The sequence below is a fragment of the Podarcis muralis genome, chromosome Z (genome assembly GCF_964188315.1).
Source record: "Podarcis muralis chromosome Z, rPodMur119.hap1.1, whole genome shotgun sequence".
NCBI classification, from domain to species: Eukaryota; Metazoa; Chordata; class Lepidosauria; order Squamata; family Lacertidae; genus Podarcis; species Podarcis muralis.
The window spans coordinates 12,234,955-12,253,159 of record NC_135673.1 but is presented as its reverse complement, the minus strand read 5'-3'; the positions used below and the strand labels follow the sequence as shown (position 1 = coordinate 12,253,159).

Below are 18,205 nucleotides of genomic sequence, written 5' to 3'. Positions count from 1 at the left end.
TGTCTTGAGTGTGTAAATCCTTTCTTCCACGGCCATGCCTTCCTTTCCCTGTGGAGCATCTTGGTAATTTTTTCTGCAGTCTCCATTTCTCACAATACTTAAGTGTTCTGTGCAAAGCACAGACTTCCACAGCAGTGAGGCTAAACTGCCTTGTGCTGAGCTTAGGCTGTCTACTAAGGAGAGCAGAGCTCTCTAACCTTGGACTGAGCCCTACATAGCAGCAGCAGCAGCAGTTTTGTCCCAGCTGCAAGCTCCCCCTTCATTGAAAGGTGCCTTCCAATTAAAGGGACCCAGCAATGTGACATCCTCTGACGGAAGATGCACTGGCACATGAACTTGTCTGACTTGGAATACTTGAGCTCATCCATTAAAGCAGGTGATTCTGTTCCCAGAGTTGTGACACTAAGTGACTAGTACTCTTTATGTTACCCTTCTGAGGTTAAGATATGTGCCATTATCCTTTTTTATACCCTCAAACAAAAAAGAAGCTTGCCTTGGAGCTTGGCAGGAGCTCTGGGGTCAGCTTAGGATGTTACAGCAGTAGTTGGACCTGATACTTTGCATCATTAGACTTTTGTGCATGTGGGAATGCTAAGACAATGTACCTTGTTCATCTCAGATTGTACATTACATCCAAAACTTAATCTCATAATTTTCCAGTTTCGCAGAATGGTGATGTACCTCCGCTGCTCAACCATTACCAGTAACATCCCCAGGTGTGGAAGAGGTAAAGGGTCTAGCCTTGGGACTTTTACTTGCCTGCCTAAAAAATGCCTCTTGCTGCTATTCTGTTATCTTTTTTAATGAATTTTTATGCAAAGTTGGTGGATTGTTTTCTGTTGTAAATCTGCTGCCTCGTCCAATGTATGCATATCCTAACTGGATAGGTTAATGTCTGCAGGAATCCATATATTAGACATAATGATAGTAGCAGTGTTCCAATGACACACAGTCCAAATCTTAAACCACCATGTAACTTGACCTTGTTATGTGCCTATTCATAACTTGAAATGGGAATGTCTTTCTCAAACCTAACTCCTCCCATTCATCCCCTCCTCATTTGTGTAGCAAAGAAACCACCAAACAAATAAATACATTTCTCTTGGAGAAAAGCAGAAAAACTCTTTATTGCAATGCACTATATTCTTGCAGTATGAGATTCTGTAGTAGTAGTAGTAGAGAAGCTTTTGAGTTTTGATTGGCTATGTTGCCCTGATGTCATAAAGGGGCAATGCAGGCAGGCAGGAGGGCTTAATGTTGTAGAGGGCAGAAGAAACAGCCTCAAGAAACAAGGAGCAGGATCTTGTTAAAAGATCTCCTTTCACCAGAAATGTTTAGTTGTGGACCTCTCATCTTATTACAGAATTTTCTTCTGTGTGGCTTGTACTGTAAATGATGCCATCCTGTTAGTGTGTAGCACTATCAAGTAAATTGTGTGTCAGCTTCCAAACACCTCGCGGTGTCCTCACTTTCCTTTTTTATAAACACATGCAGCTCCTGAGAATTTTAGACTGTAATGCTCTGTGTTTTTGCCTTGTGCCTTGGATTAAGAGAGTAGATTGTCTTGTGCACAGGGCCATTTACTGCAAACTGTTCTGGCTGGACAATTCCTGACTGTGCAAAGAGGAGGGAGCTATGGATGAAAGAACTGGGTTGACCCTGTGGGAAAAGGAGAAAAACCTCAGCAGAAGCTCTCTTGCATCTGTTATGAACGTCATAGAGTTAGGTGCTACTGGAAGGGATTTTTTTTGTTTTGACTATGGCAGACCAACACGGCTACCTATCTGTAAATAGAGTTACCTTGTGCAACATGGGGATTTTTTTCTGAGTTGCTTCTTTCTATACTGTTGGTGTTTTGAAATTGGGTTGTAGGAACATAGAAGGACGTGCTCATGGTGCTGAGAAGCAGGTGGTGCTTAAATTCTGCAGCAATGCTCCTGGCACTGCAAATTTGAGAATTTAAGGGTTTCTCATTACATTTAATAATAGCTATCCTGTTGTTGTTGTCTACCTAGAATAGACCCAGGGATAGATTCCTGGTTTCTCAGCTGGACTAAATGATGGATGTTTCTCCCTGTTGTGAGGGTACACTCCTGTCTGAACTGTTCCTCAGGATGGACAGGGTTCTGCTTTGTTGAATCTTTCACCAACAATGGACTTTCTTTACTCATAAGTGAGAGAAGGGAAGAGCCATCATCTCCTGATAGTTCAGCATTTTAGAGGAACTCAGTATAGCACAGGATAAAACTAGTTTTTCCTACTTCTTGTTGTTTAGTCGTTTAGTTGTGACCCCATGGACCGGAGCATGCCAGGCACTTCTGCCTTCCACTGTGTCCCGCAGTTTGGTCATGCTGGTACCTTCGAGAACACCGTCCAACCATCTCGTCCTCTGTCGTCCCCTTCTCCTTGTGCCCTCCATCTTTCCCAGTATCAGGGTCTTTTCCAGGGAGTCTTCTCTTCTATTATCGCCTAATAACTGATCCTTTTGACTCAAGATGTAAGGAACTGAGCCTGGGACCTTTTTGCATTCATAAGCTGCTTTACTAGAATTGGACTATAGATCTGTCTAGGTCAGTATGGTCTACCCTGATGGAAATCCTTCCAACTGCAGATGCTGGGGATTGAACCTGGGACTTTCTGCATACAAAGCATATGTTCTGCTGCAGAGCTAGGGCCATTCTCAAAATGGGTTGTTCTTCAGCATTTTCAGTCTATGATTATGCTGGCTGGCTAGAGGCATGGCTGGGGTGGGGGGCAGGGGACACTGAGCACTACACCAGGGGGGCGGCACTTACTGCGCCTGAGCTACGCATCTCTTCTGGGAGTGATGCAGTGTCTCTGGTGCCTGCAGGCTCCGCATTGCCTGAAAGGGCAGCATGGGGCTTTTGTCTGCCAGCTGCCTCCCCCTCAGCCACCCTACAGCTGAGGGAGAGGCAGCAGGCGGACTCCCTGAAGGCTCTACGCTCCTCAAAAAAGCAACACAGGCCTGCAAGGCGCTGGAGCAGAATGCGGCTCAGGCACTGGGATTCTGGTGTGCCCTGCCCCATCCCTCCCACTAGTACCTCGCCCCACCTCACAGTGCCTCACCTTGCCCCTGCAGGCATCTTGCCCTGCCCCCCCCCCCCCCGTGTGTGGTGCCCATGCCCCGGGCGCCCATGCAGCCAGCTATGCCACTGTGGCTAGCTGGTTGGTTGTTTCATTCTAGCAATCTTCTGTGCTCCTATATAGTCTATGGATAATAATTCCTTGAGTAGTGGTGTCTGCCCCTTTTACCATAACAGGACAGGACTGGCCTAGATTAGTTTTTCATTTCTTACCTTTGTATTAAAGGATGTAAATCAAGTCAACAACAGTTATAACCATTTTTACAGAGAGAGAAATGCTCCATAGCGCTTGTGGGCTATTATGTGTTTAGGTCACCGTGACCTTATAAAGTACATCAGGCTGGCACTGGTATCACTATGGCTCCTTAAATGAGAAATAAGACACAGATCTTCCATAAATCTACCTCCATAGTAGGGTAAAAGTTTTTGTAAGCTTATTTTTTTTTGAGGCAGCAAGTAGTTTAGTGGGATGGCAGGAATGCAGAAGTCACAGTCAATTGCTGGATTTCCTCTGCAGTTACCTTCCTTTGTAGTACTTATCTGGAGGGATGCTCTTGGAGAAGCAGAAAGACAACATAAGCCTAAGTGCTGGCCAGATCTTCCAGGTTTGTAAAATGACACCCTATGGATTATAAGCTTTCATCAGACAAAAAAGGGTGGGTGGGTGTGCATTTCGTAAACTCCCACAATAGTGTATGAGAGCAGATTGGAAGCTGGATAAATGCTGAATGGGTCTCTGTGTATCTTGGTGCCATATGTACTCTTTTTCCAGGACATGTCCTCTTTTCATGGCTATGTAAAATGAGGGTCGTCATAGCAATCCATAGTTGAAAGTCTGCAAATGTGTCCTTTTTTTTTTTTTTTTGCTCTTCAAAATATGGCAACCCTATAATCTGCACACTTCTTCCTAGTCTAGCTCTACTTAAGCATAGACAAAGGCATTTATAGGGACGTTTTTCTTTCTAGCACCCTACGTTCTTGCCCTGTGTATGAAAGTATGAAATCACTGCTTCTGGGACACACTTCAACATATCATATGTTCCTTATGGTTTGAATGCAAGATTACAGCTTTCTTTTTATGTCGGTTGATTTGCCTCCATGCAGTATTGAATTGCATCTCTTATTCACATTTTGTTTTTGTTTGGTTTGTTTCCATTCTTTTTATAGAATCCACAATTACAAAGTCTTCATATGTTGAGGGGTTTGCATTTTTTTGCAGTCAGATGATTGCATTCTTGTTTCTTCATAAATAAGTTTCACCTGGATGTTTCCAGTGGATAGCATGGCTTTGCCCGTGTATATTGTTTCTTTAGGAAAAACTGAGATTTTCTATGAGGCAGTTTAGATGAAGGGAGAGATGGAGATCTGAGCAAGGCATTGAAAGAAGAGAGAAGGAGACAGCCTTCTTCACCAAGGTGGATAAAAATCATTGATTTAAAAATAATAATAAAAAATAATGGATTTTTTTTTATTTAAACTATTTTTTAAATTTAAATTGGATTTTTAAAATAAAATGCTTTTGGAGGAAAAAATCTTTCTAAATATAGTTTTCTATTTAAGTTACATTATAGTCCAAAGGCCATCAGGAAATAAGGATTTGTTTTAAGTTTTTCATGTGTGCTGAAACTCAGTTGTTTACAAACATGGATACATATGCTATCGTGTTATTGTTTAAGTTAAATAAATTGTTTAAATTGTTATTAAGGAAATGATTATTTTTCTCCTTCCAATAAAGTACAGCAGAAAAGTTGTCCAAATATAAACAGTTAACTTATTCAAACTCACAATAATTTCATAATTATCTGTCTATGTATTTCTAATAGTATAACCAAATCAGTAATTTTTTATATAACTGTAAAAACTACTCTGAAAATTTATTATTCCAAAAATGAAACCTTCATCTGGTTGTAAATATTAAGATTATACCAGCAGGAATGCCTTTCTGTAAAAAGAAAAAAAATGGTTTAAATCAAGTCTTACTGACCAGTGATTTAAATCGTGATTTAAATTAAATCAAATCCACCCTGCTCTTCACCAACCTGGGTATCTGTGGCCTTGCCCAATTTATTTTAAGATGATATGAAACGTGTAGATAAAGACACTCATTACAGTTGTGTAGCATAGTGGTTAGTGCCAAACCAGGAAAGCTCTGATGGAGACTTTATCCCAGTCATATTACCAGGTGGCTCTAGGGAAGTTGCATAGAGGCATTCATAGTTCTCTTCCATTACCCATTTTTATTCTTACAGGGTTGCTTAGTCTGCGGGAGTAAGCCACTGATCTTTAGTCATGCACTTCAAGTGAACTTCATGACTGAATTAAACCCAGATCTCCACAGTCCTAGCTAGTCCATAACTTTGAGTTCTACAACACTCAAGTTCTCTTATTCCTCTGTTGTAAGGATCACAAGATATGTATGCACTGCATCATGGAAACTCTACTGTACTGTAGAAATAATAACTATTAAAGATGATGAGGTGTATGCTTGGAGGTGCTTTTTGTGTCACTTTGCATGCCTGAGAAGTTGTGAACTGATTCTAGGGACGGTCCTGCTTGTAGTCAAAGTTGTGTCTATGGTAAATGCTGTTCCTTTCTTATGTTGCTTCATTTGCTTGTGTGTGCTCTTGAAAGTTCTCTGGAATGCTGGCCAGGCCCCTTTAATTTTCATTATGAATGAAGAGTAAAATGTAAAGGTTATCTTCTGGCAGTGCAACTGTGCTTTTTTTTTTTTTTTTTGTAATTTGGAAGCTTTATTAGAAATGTCAGGAGTCCCATAAAGTAACAAGGCAAATAACCACAGAGAGAACTTGTTGGGAAAGGCAACTTAGATTCTAGAAAGGTTTGTGTGTGATGTGGTTGTTTTTAATCAGTCAGCCCTTGAAAAGAATTGCCTCATATTTACTTCTTTTACCGTCCTAAAGGGTAATGTTTCTGAGATAGAGTTTGTTAGCACCTACACCTTAAGCCTAGTTAGTGTTGGTTAGGGAAGTGTATGAAGTAATCTACCCCAACACCGAACAGAGTAGTTCCCTTAACAGAGCTTAAAATTAGAATGCATGACGCACAGCGAAACAGTCTGGGATCACAGAATTGTAGAGTTGGAAGGGACCTCAAGGATCAATCAGTCCAACCTCCGTAATACAGGAATCTTTTGCCCAATGCGGGACTTAAACCTATGACTCTGAGATTAAGAGGCCCATGCTTTACTGACCCAGTTGTCCATGGTCAAATGGTAAACTTAGTTTTGTTGGAGGCCATACACTGGTGGTAGATTGGGCCAAACCAATTGTAGACGGATCAGAGCAAAAGTTAGGTAGAGCCAGAGTCCAGAATCAGCAGACTGCTGTTTTTACATAATTAGTTTCTTATTCTTAGTCTTCAGAGCAGTGTGTTATATTATTCTGTTCCATTACTCTTTAGCCACTAGGAAGTATCACCATGTCAAATCCCCACCAAGCAGAGGAAGAAGCTAGTGCATGTGAAGGGAAATCCTCAGTTCCAGATTCCAAGGGTTTGATTTTTACTAGTGTGATTCATTTGAGAACTGAAGCTGCTTTGCCCATTGATAGTGACAAGTAACTCTTGGTAGAAGATGTGTCAATTTCCCATGGATGGAGAATGGATGGAGAATGAATTAGGATATGACTTCTATTACAGTCATACCTTGGGTTGAATGTGCTTCGGGATGAGCGTGTTCGAGTTACGCTCCGCGACAACCCGGAAGTAACAGAGCGCGTTACTTTCAGGTTTCACTGCTTGTGCATGCGCAGACGCTCAAAATGACGTCACACGCATGCGCAGAAGCGCCGAAATGTGGCTCGCGCATGTGCGGACACAGGTTACGGTATGTTTGCTTCTAGATGTGAACGGGGCTCCGGAACGGATCCCGTTCGCATCTAGAGGTACCACTGTATGTTCTTTTCTGTCCATGTAAAATAGGAATTGAATTTTATGGGAAAGGTGGCAGTAAAATACAAATTCAAGCACATTAACATTTTACTTCATGCTTTTCTAAAGCCAAGCATTGGTGTTGAAATAAGCTTCCATGGCTTTTTAACAAGCCCTGAGTCAATGAGCTGCATAGGCATCTGAGTCAGATCTGAAGGGAGCTGTTTGCACCTCAAGCCCTTTTTCTCCATGCCTGGGAAGGTATAGGGATGACTGTGATTACTTGTTCCTCCTTTCAGACAGTCTAAGCTAGTTTCTTCTCTCCTTTTAAAAGCCTTGTTTGAATCAGGCATTGAAGAATCATCCTGTTTAGTCTTGCCTGCTGCATTTGAAGCTTAGCATCTTGAGGTCTGCTGTTCAGCTTTCAGTGCTTGTGTGCACTTAGCAATGTCCTACAAGACGTTTCCCACAAGGTGCCCTACCAGGATTCTGATTGCTGTATTATCTAGATAGGCATGTCAAGCTTCTGTACATATTGCTATCCTTATACTGTATTTGCTGCTGTCTCCTTTATGATACAGTTCTCTTCCCTGAGTCTAAAACAGTCCTCTCTTACTCTCTAGCTTGGGATTCTGAACTCTGAATTCAAGGTTAAGAGTTAATACTTAACTCTTAACACTTTTCTGAGCAAAGGAGGAAGAATGTGCTTGAGATGCGTGTCCTTTTGAAATCCTTGTGGGGGTCCCATTTAAAATGGTAATTTTTGGGAAACCACAACATAGCTAACAGTTCTGAACAAACTACAGGCAACCCCCAATTTGCACGGGGCTTGCATTCTGAGTCATTGCATGCTTCAGCGGTGTGTGTGTAAGTAAACCTGCCCTGTTCCACCCCCTCTGTGCCCCCGGTTCCCTCTTCTTCCAGATTCAAAAACTGTTCACATGTGTTCTTTGAACGTGCACAAAACGGGAGTTGCCTTTACTTTTAGTGATAAAAAATTGGTTATCATAGACCTATTGTAATATGTCTATAGAGAAGTGGGCATTTGTGTAACAGACAATGCTAGATATAGTATGAGTACAGATATATAATGAATTGGAAAAAAATGTTTAAGATAACTTTTATTAAGAAACCAAATTTCTTTTGGAAATTATGGGACTAGAGTTACCCAAGCAACATAAAAAAGTATTTATATATGCAACCACTGCCACTCAAGTGATTTTTGTCTAAAGATGGAAAGAAGAAAACGTCCCGACCAAAGAAGAATGTCAACAGAAGCTTTTAGAATACTCAGAAATGGTGAAACTTACTGGAAGAATAAGAAACCAAGACGATAAACGTTTTAATGTAGATTGGAAACCATTTATTGAATATTTACAAAATTATTGTAAACAAATTAAAACATCAGCAGGATTAAAGTAAAAACGTGCAATAACAGAAAACATATATTGATCATCTGGGATAAATAATACATAGGATTAACTTGGAAATGCAGTAAAAAGTAGTATAAATATAAGAAAACGCAGAAAGGAGCGGAGATGAGTCAATATATGATGTGTGGAACAATTTATATCTATGTTTTGTGTTTGTTGTAAAATGAAAAGCATAAATATTTTTTTAAAGATATGGTATGAGTACAGCTTTATATTCAGGAAGAATTAGAAAACTACTTTTTCCGAAACATGAGTCTGCATATCCTATGACACTTTGTTAGATGTGTTGAGTTCCACAAGGATGGCTGTTCAAAGCATAAGAAACTGGCTCTCTTTGAACCATCTTTAGTCATCCTGGAAACTTGAATCCTGTCATCTAAGCTGTAACTACTAAGGTATTCTTGAAACTGGCAGTACATTTTTTTGCATAGCTTTAATTAGAATTTCAAAGAATATATGTTTAAATCATAGTAGGAACTTTCCATGAATACATTTTTAAAACACCAAGCTTGTTTGTGATTTTTGAGTGTATGTGTGGTGTTGATCTGGGGCAAGATGGAGGGTGTCATGGAAAAATTCCAGAAGTTGACACCTAAAGCTTGTAGACATTGCCCCTCCCTCTGGACTTAGCCATATTTTTCTTTTTCTTTTTAAAAGTTATAACTCCAGATTACATGTCATGATCTTTAAAAGGATGCGGAGTGTTCTAATAGCATGTGAACTTGCAGTATTTGATACTACTGAAACATCAGAGGGAATACAGTCCTTAGTTCCATGGCCCTACTAAGTTTTTACTGTGTTAGGAATACAGGCTTCTCCTATGTAATCTTCAGAATGCATTTCAAAATAAAATAGAATACCTCTTCCCTTCCTACATCCAGATTTACCCCTTAATTCTCAAACCTGTAGCATCTGGCAGCCAGAAAACTACAGTAGGACTTTCCTGGCACCCTGGTGCCAAGCATAGAAGAATTCCATATTGTGACAACGCATCAAAATAAATTGCTGTCAACAGACCAAAACACCAAGTGTTCTGATTCTATCTGACGTGTGAAGACTCAGACAGGCTGTCTTGACAAGCTGTGGTGGAGCACCTGCGATCGGCAGACGACAGTGATATAAATCTGATTTGCCTGATACGTGGCGCCGAGATATAATGTTAATGTTGGTGACAATATATCTGCATAAAATTTCCAAGGTGCAGACCAGATTCTTTCTCTCTTCCTCACCCACCTCCCCATTTTCTCTTTTTGACTTGTGGGGTTTGTCTGGTTTTGCGATTCAGTCTCCATGTTTTTGTTTGCATCAAAATAAAATGTGGGAAATAATATAAATAAAAAGATGAGGGAAACAAAACAAAATGGATCTACAAATTCTGAACGCTTGAGTCTTTTTTAAAAGTCCTGCTCAAGAAACAGCTCTTTCCCTTGTTCTACACACCCACCTTTTATTTTATACCAGACATAAAAGTAATCATAGCCACGGTTGTATTAATTTCATAACCCACCACCCAAATATTGAGAAGAGGAGGTTTAAATTTTTTTGGTCACAATGATTTCTGCTGTTCATTCAGAGTCTTAAACTTCTAGGATTGGAGGACTGGGGGTGAGGACTGAATAGATTGTTAATTTTTACCTTTCATTACCAATAAATGGTAATTTTTTTACAACAGCATCATATACCACAGCTCATTTACAAATGTGTTAAACATAGATTGACTCCTGTATTTAATTATTAGAACTATCGTGTATGTCTCAGCCCTTCCTTGAAATAATAAATGTGCTATATTTCATCAGGTTCTGGCAGGTGGAGGAAAACAACAGTGCTTGTAAATTTGATATTGGAGTCATCAGTTCCCTTTTAAAGTCTTAGCATTCAATCCTGAGCAGGAAGCTTTCAAACTGTAGTCAGCAAGTCTTTTTAGCTTTGGCCAAGCCCTACTATTGTATTTTGCTGCTGGTGGGCTTACAGCTTACTTCAAACACTTACCTGTTCAAATGCATTGACCAGAATATTGTGGGACTTACTTCTGAGTAATCAGGCTTAAGGTTTGAATGTTTTAAGAGTATGTTAGACCTGTAATTTGGTCAGTTTTTCCAGGAAGTGATTCTAGTGACTTAACAATTGCTATTTCAATACAGCTGCACAACACAGTGCAGGGTAAACAATCTTGGGTTAGCAGGGCTTTTTTCGAGGGGAACTCACAGGAACTCAGTTCTGGCACCTCTCAGGTGGGTGTCATTGCCATTCTAAGAGAGCGAAGGAGATGTTCATGGTGAGTTCCAGCACCTCTTTTTCTAGAAAAATAGCCTATTTGGCCTATTCTTCCTACTTGAAATGTAGCCTTCTGTCTCCGTAGTTGTTTTTCAGTAGCTACTCATCTTGTCCAGAGGACCCAGCTTCATTTTTTTTTAGGAGAAAGAGGCCTCCCTTCTTGTTTCGTGGCTTAGATTTATGTATGGTTATAATGTCAAATTTTTAAAAAATCATATAAGATGTGGAGAAATTGCTAAACCTTCCAAAAGTGTCAGTGTCCACTTCAAGAGCTTTGAGGAAAGAAAGGTTGTTGTTTTTTTTATTAAAAAATCCATTCATACTCGTCTGTATTGTTGTTTTATCCCTTAAAGGCTCCTAATGAGAAATAGAGCCTCATTATGATTTTAAGGATGAGAGGGGAAGGCTTTTAATTAATGATATGTAAATGGTCTTGAATTGATTATGTTAGAATATCAAGAGAGATGGGTAGAAGCTGTGGTGTAATATATTTTAATTAAGAATTAATTAAAAATGATGGCAATTTCATAAAGCCTCACAGAAAATAGTGGAATTTACTTTCTGTCAGGAGTAAATTAGCCAGTGATTAAATAAGGGCCCTGCATTAATAGTAGAGTTATTTTTAAACTGTGTAGTGAAGAATTGTGTTAATTTTCCCTTTAAAAAAGTGAAATCAGAATTTTAATATTTGCAAATGGGTATTTGATAAGATGATTGCAGAATGCAAACTTGGTTCACTTGTGCTACTCTGGTGTAACTTAAAATCCTAGGTACGGGCGGGGGGGGGGGGGAGGAAAAGCTTCACAACACAGGAACAGATGGTAATACCAAATGTGGCTGATGTGAGGTGTGAGTAGCTGTAGTACAATCACTTTGCCAGTCTTTCCAGTCTTTGACTTCCACTTTGAGCTTCCTCACAATTCATATACTAGATCTCTTTGAAGCTGAGTGTTGGTTTTGCTTTTTGGATGAGATCATCTATTAGCTGCTAAAGCCATTTACAGAGGAATGTAACCCATGTTGCTGCTTTTCTGGTTCTTATTTCCTATTGATGAAATACTTGTTGCTGTAGTTACACTAACTAGTGCCTTAGCCACTTTGCTCCTGCTTTGTTCGCAGATCACTATCTCTTTGTCACTTCTGAAGTAGTTTTACTCAGAGCTGTTCCTACATTTTCATCCCAGAATCCTTTCTTAGGCAAGAATAGATAAGGACAGTCCCTCCCCACTCTGTGCTTAGCTGGGGAGTATTAATAACTTCCAGCTTCTACTCTAGAATGAAGCAGGTGTGACTAGTGTCACACATTCAAACTAGGGTTTGAATGTTCCAGTGCTAGCTATACCGCAGCTTAGTTCACTTTGTGCTAATCTGGTGTGACTTGAAATCCTGGACAGAGGGAAAAGGCTGGGAAGTGTCTCTTGCAATTTCACAGTTGAAGAAGAGTTGAACAGTTGTGGCAACTCTACAGTAACCAATGCAGTTTAAGTTCTGAAACAGTGACAATGTGGTAGCGTGGTTATACATAGAAAAAAGATCAATAGCTGTTGTGCTGTTAAATAATTTTAAACTCTGTTACCAGGGGAGCGGGGCATGATTTCACTTGCTTAACAATTTGGCAAGGCAGCCCTACTGTGTTTATGGGTCCTCCTACTCAGTAGGATTTTTGCTCTTGAAATCCTGCTTTGTGGCACCACTTGCAGTTGAGATTTTCTTACCAGTGCTAACCCATATCATCTAAGTCCCACATCTAGGCGCCTTGCTTAGGAGAAATCAAAATGGAGCCTGCTTCCAAAGTCTGAAAGACCTGTGAGATAAACATATATGCCAGACCAGAAGGAAGTCTGGCTATGCCTCTCTTGCAGATATCTATGACCGGGAGATCCTGTAACCAGCACACAGTGTGGCTTTCAAGCACTTTTTACATGCTAATCAGTAAATGGGTTTTACATACTTTAGGCTCCCTTCAGTAAAGAGCATTACCATAGCAACCACTCACTCTATCGCTTGGGAGGTGCTCACATGTGCTGAAGATTACATTTTAAGCAGCATCCTTCTTTTAATGTCTGTGCTTGGAGATGCAACGTGTGATTATTTCTCATATCCATTTGCAGCTAGCAAGCATGGCTTTGTAGCACACTCCTGTCCCTCGGAATACATTTTCTTTAGCACATCTGCTGTGACTTGCTTTTAACTTAGGCTTTGATTTGTTACTAGAGTAATTGCCACATTCATGCCATAGGATCCAAAATGGTTCTGAGGAAATTATTTATTAGTTCAACTATATTGGTAGGGAATCTTCTGATCTTCACTGAACACATCTTTGAGTAGGTATAAGGAAGTGTGTGATTTTGGGGGGGGGGCAGGAAGAAGAAAATGGAACTTCAAGTAATGTGTATAAAAAGTCTGACAGCATACTCAGTGTTTAAATTCCTCTATGTGAACATACACACAAGCACAGGACTACATGAAGAGTGGGTGTGAACCAATACATAGTGAGCCAGTGGCCATATCTACAATTGAAAATGCAGGGAAAAGTGCATGGAGAAATGTTCCAACCCCAAACTATTTTTGTTGTTGTTGGCATCCGTCTGTCTCAGGAGACCATGGAAGAGTACCTTTCGGGGTGAGAACACTTTTGTAGCTATGCCCACAAGAGTCTGGTTAGTGGCAACAGTGGTGCTATTCATATGCTGAAACTTTTATGCTCAGCTGTCCCAACAGAACTCTTCCATCTAGTGCAGCAGAGAGGCCAAGTACTGTTGCTGGAAAACGGATGCAGAGGAACCAGACCATGGCTTTTCGGAATTATTTATAATCCCGACCACATTTTGATCAACAACTTGAATAAAATATAGGGGAGCCCAGGTAAGTCCCACCCTGTATAATTGATCACAGGATGCCCACACACCATTTGAATGGCAGTGCAACCTGGGGGGGGGGGACCTTCTCATATATTTTATCGGGGGGGGGGGGCAAAGGGACCTCGGCCCCTAGGAGTTGGCTTCTAAGGACATGGATTCACATGGCATCTGAAAACAAACTAAATAAAAGCATGATAAACATGAAATAATATAATATGAATAAATGGCAGCAATGAAAGAACTCTACAGCTTTTGGAAGGAAAGCCTATTGGCAGTTGGTGCCTTTAAGAGTTGCTGCTGCAGAGAAAGCAGCTTACCAGTTGTGACAGGACACTTTTCAGTGATTCGTGTGTGATTTTTGAAACCCTGTAGTTGGTCTTGAATAGCTGCTGGAACAGACCATTTAACTAATGGGCAAAGCGCTAGGAAGGATGTGCTCAACCTGTTAGTGGAATTCACAGTCTCTCTCATGCTCTCACCTGCTTCTTCTTTTCACGTGTTATAAAGGAACATAACAATAAAAGGTTTAATCTGAATCTGGAGTCTGTTTTGATATCCTTACCTGTGATAGCCTTACCTGGTATTTTTATCCCTTACTGCTGCAAGCTGGCTGAAGAGAAGTACCTCTGAACATGTTCAGGCTGCTTTTTCTTCAACCACAGCAGGTCTACTTAAGAGCTGTAATTAGAATACCTGATAAAAAGAATTCAGTCCTTCTGGCTAACACATTAAGCACTTATCTTTGGCACAGTTGGGTGGAAGAAGGTAGAGCTAGAGAGGCAGAGGACTGCTGTTTGCTCTCCAGTTGAGGTTAAAATGGGAGCCTTCTAGCTCCCAGTTCTGCTGTCAGTGGGGCTGTTTGCTCTTTAGAATATTAGTAACCTGTGAAGGTTCTTCACGTCTCACTGCCCAGCCCCGAAAAAGAGTCTAGGAAATGTGCATGAGGCTGTAAGAAATGTAGTTTTCCATTGAGTAAAAGCCCATTGAAGCATCAGGGTGCATTCCCTTTTTAAGTACTCTTGTTTCCCCACATGATGGTATCTAATAGTTTCTTGAATGATCTTGATGTTTCTGCCTCACTTGGCTCACCTATGAAGCTGTTCTACATTTAGGACTCTTGTCTTCCCAACTTAGTCAATAAATGCTTCCTACTTCCATGTTTATGTTCTCTCTCCTTGTGGGCCTTGCATGGGATTCATCTCTCTAAGCCCTCACTCCCTCATTGTGTGAAACACTTGAAGAGTTTTCCACAATCTGTTTAATGTTGTCAGCAATTGGGAACTGGTATGGAGGAAGAAAATTACTTAAATAGTTTGTTCTGAGAGTTTGAAGGATCTCTACTCCCAGCAATGCTCCTATCCAGTGATATTTAACCATAGCCACTGCAAAGGTGAGTAAAGAACTGAATATTGACAAGTACTTCCAAATAATAAGAATGTGAGAGCTAGCTTATAGTGACTTGTGCATATTATTTACTTGTGTCAGCTGCCCCAGAGGCAGCCATTGAATGATAACCAGGGGTCAGAAATGGGGTGTCTTTTTGACTTATGGATCAGAGCTGGAGGCAGGGGGAAAGAACAGCATAGGTAGATTAGAACTAGAATAAAGCAAGAGTGAAAGGTAGAAATATCTTTACTGCTCAGGTAAGGCCCCAGCCTGAATAAGATACCTTTGCAGTCCTTCATGTTAAGAAAAGCCAGTGGTTGACTTGCACAGTCAGTAATTCTGTGGCCGTAAGGCCTGATTGCACACACCTTCATTTAGCTCACTAAGTTAGGTCCTAGTCTTGGGCCACAAAGTTTCTGATTTCAAAACCCAAAGTCTCTAATAATCTGAAGAATCCTTTACCTATCCTATTTATGGATACACAAACATGACAGGAGAGCAGCACAGCCTTTCCAGAATGGTTTATGTGGGCTAGCCAGAAGCTTGTGCCACGAGTGGCCAATAAAGATAGCAGAAACCTTAGCAGTTTATCATTTATGTGCTATCTGGCAATGTTCATTAATGCATTCTGCACTAGCAATCAAATTTTACAGGTATTATTTTTAAATGCAAGCCTAGATATAAATTTGGTATAAACTAAGATATAAACTTAGGGAAGAAATAGCAGGAACTGGCCAGTTTATCCTTACATCTGTGCCCTGCCACCAAAACTGGCAGTACTGAGTCACATTTTGTCCCAAACACATCTGCTTATGCTTTGGAGGAAGGATTTTGATAATTTAATATTTTTTCTTTGAATTCAGCAAAAAGTCCTCCCCACTCAGCTTATGCAAGATTAAAATATTATTTCTATATAATATACCATTTCAATGAAACAATATTAAAACAGCAGTTAAAATAATATAAATATTATTTATTAGATTCTGTACTAGCCAATATTTTTAAGATTCCAGTTTACAGGATTGAAATGGCAACACACACACATACATTTTCAAAAGGTCATGAGATAGCAATGGGCAGCAATTAAAATCAGTAGAAGAAGTCGGGGGGGAGCTGGGATAATGTAAAAATGGTATTTGCCTTGTGTTGAAAAGATGGCAGGGTTAGCGCCTGGACTCAGGAGAGCGTCCCTGCAGAGAGAGTTCCATAGAAAAAACTGGACCCTCCTCCCTGAACAACCATGTGATGCTACCTCCCCTTCCCCTCCCATTTAGCTCCTTGCCAGTTAACCATGTCTTCATGAATCATGTTATTTCTGCCTCTCTTTTCCCTTTGTCCCATTGCCTTCCCTAATAGGTGGAATAGCTCCTAGAGGCAGATATATGCCTGTTGTTTCTTAAGTTGCTTGCAAAGAGCCATGCAAAGCAATGGTATATAAACATGAGCGTACCTATGGGAAGCAGCTGCCCCCCCATCAAGTAAGTAAATAAATAAAAATACTTAACTAACTGACCAATTGCTCACATAGCTTAGTTCTGCCCCCCCCCCCCCAATCCTGGCTATGCCCATGTAAGTAAATAACAGTAAATAAAAGGTTATTGACTTGTGCCAAGTTTGAACGTAAAGGTGATGGTTGCATTGTGTATTTCTAGCCAGCAGCTTGCTTGCTTTTCAGGCTAAAAGACTCTTAGCCCTTTTTGATGTGATAGAGGAAACCCAGCAACCCGGGTCTCCCTCTTTGTTCTAGGCTAAGCAGCAGCTTTGCTTTTTGCTGCACTTGATCAATGAGATAATGCCTGATATCAAAAACCACATGGAGCTGCATGGAGCTGTAGGGCAATCCCTTGAGAGATGTTTTGATTGGAGCTGGGAGTTTTGTATCAGAAGAGAAGGGAGACAGACAGGTTGTTTGAGGGAAAAGAAATCCCTCTAGACCAAACACTGATGTTGGAGCTGAGCTACAAATACTCCCTGTGCTAGAGGTGCAACTTTATTAGGTTTCTAGGTTAAACGCTGCCTTTCCTATACATGGTTTCCTTTGGTTCTGTCTTCCCCGCAGCTCATTAGCATTAATAGTGCTGCGACTATGACTGCTATCAAACTAATTAGGCTCTTATTTATTTTTTTAATACTGGATTTTGCTTTCTCCCTTTTCTCCTGTAGTTGGAAGCATGGTTTGGAGCTTATTTCCTAGCCACATGAAAGTTGCTGGCTCTTGGAAGAATGGGTGTCTGTGCATTATATGTCATTCTTATTTAACCATGGAGAAAGATTGATTTGCTTAATCTTGTGAGGCATGGAATGAACATAATTCTCACTTGGACATACTTGCTTTTTAAAAAAAACACCAAAAAACTCATAATAATAATTATTGTACTCCTTTTGATTTTATTTAACAAAATTTATATACTACTTGATTGTAGTGAAACCTCTAACCAGTTTACAAGAAATATTAATTATTAATGAAAAATGTTAAAAAAGCAATTGAAAGCATTTTAAAAAATGACCAGCCATAAACCAAAAATAAAAATAAAACAAGTCAACATCTACATGTCTGGATAGGCTTCACTAAACAAGAATGTTTTAAGCAAGTGCCGAAAAGAATACAGGCATCCCCCCAACTTACGCATGATTGACTCACACACAACCACTTACATGCAGTGCTGTGAAATAAATAAATAGAATCAAATGAGGAAATGGTGGGAGAAAGCAGGAGAGTCCTCATGGCTTGCAAGGAAACCCTCCTTGAAGCCCAAAGAGAACTTCACTGAGGGTGGGGAAAGCCCCAAAGAGACTGCTCAGCCTCCCTGCCTAACAGCTGACGTGTGAGGTAGCACACTGCTGCTTTTCCACATGTCCGCTAGGCTCCAACTGGCCCCAGAGCTTCAAAGCTAATAGAAGAGAGGGTGATGTGGAGAGAGAGCTGGAGAACAGGAAAAAAACCAGGCATGTAGAGGCTTCTTAATGGGTGCTCCCCAGTTACCTAATTTTTGCTTATGCACGCAGGGCCCCGTAACATAACCCCAGTGTAAGTGGGGGAATGCCTGTACGTTGAAGGTGCCTGCCTGACAGAGGTGTGGCCTTGGGCTCAACATTGATGGGGGTCAGTGTCACACTCCACCTATGACATCACGCACATGAAGCTGGGAGAAGGCTAAGCACCTAGCCCAGCCCACTGAGCCTGGCGGTGGACCAGGCAAGCCTCCTGCCAGCTGGGGTGCAGCATGACTGAGGCTGGCGTGGCCAGAGTGGGAGACGC

The 18,205-nt window shown here is 40.7% G+C and overlaps 1 protein-coding gene and 1 long non-coding RNA gene across 9 annotated transcripts in view; both read left to right on the top strand.

The window, feature by feature from the left end:
* Positions 1-18,205, top strand: part of PBX3 (PBX homeobox 3) — a 232,080-nt gene that overhangs the window by 53,303 nt on the left and 160,572 nt on the right. The gene's annotated exons all lie outside the window — the stretch shown is intronic.
* LOC144326145 (uncharacterized) lies at positions 11,503-17,491 on the top strand. Its single transcript, XR_013391304.1, has 2 exons — positions 11,503-16,424; positions 17,110-17,491. It is a non-coding gene; the product is annotated as an uncharacterized LOC144326145 (long non-coding RNA).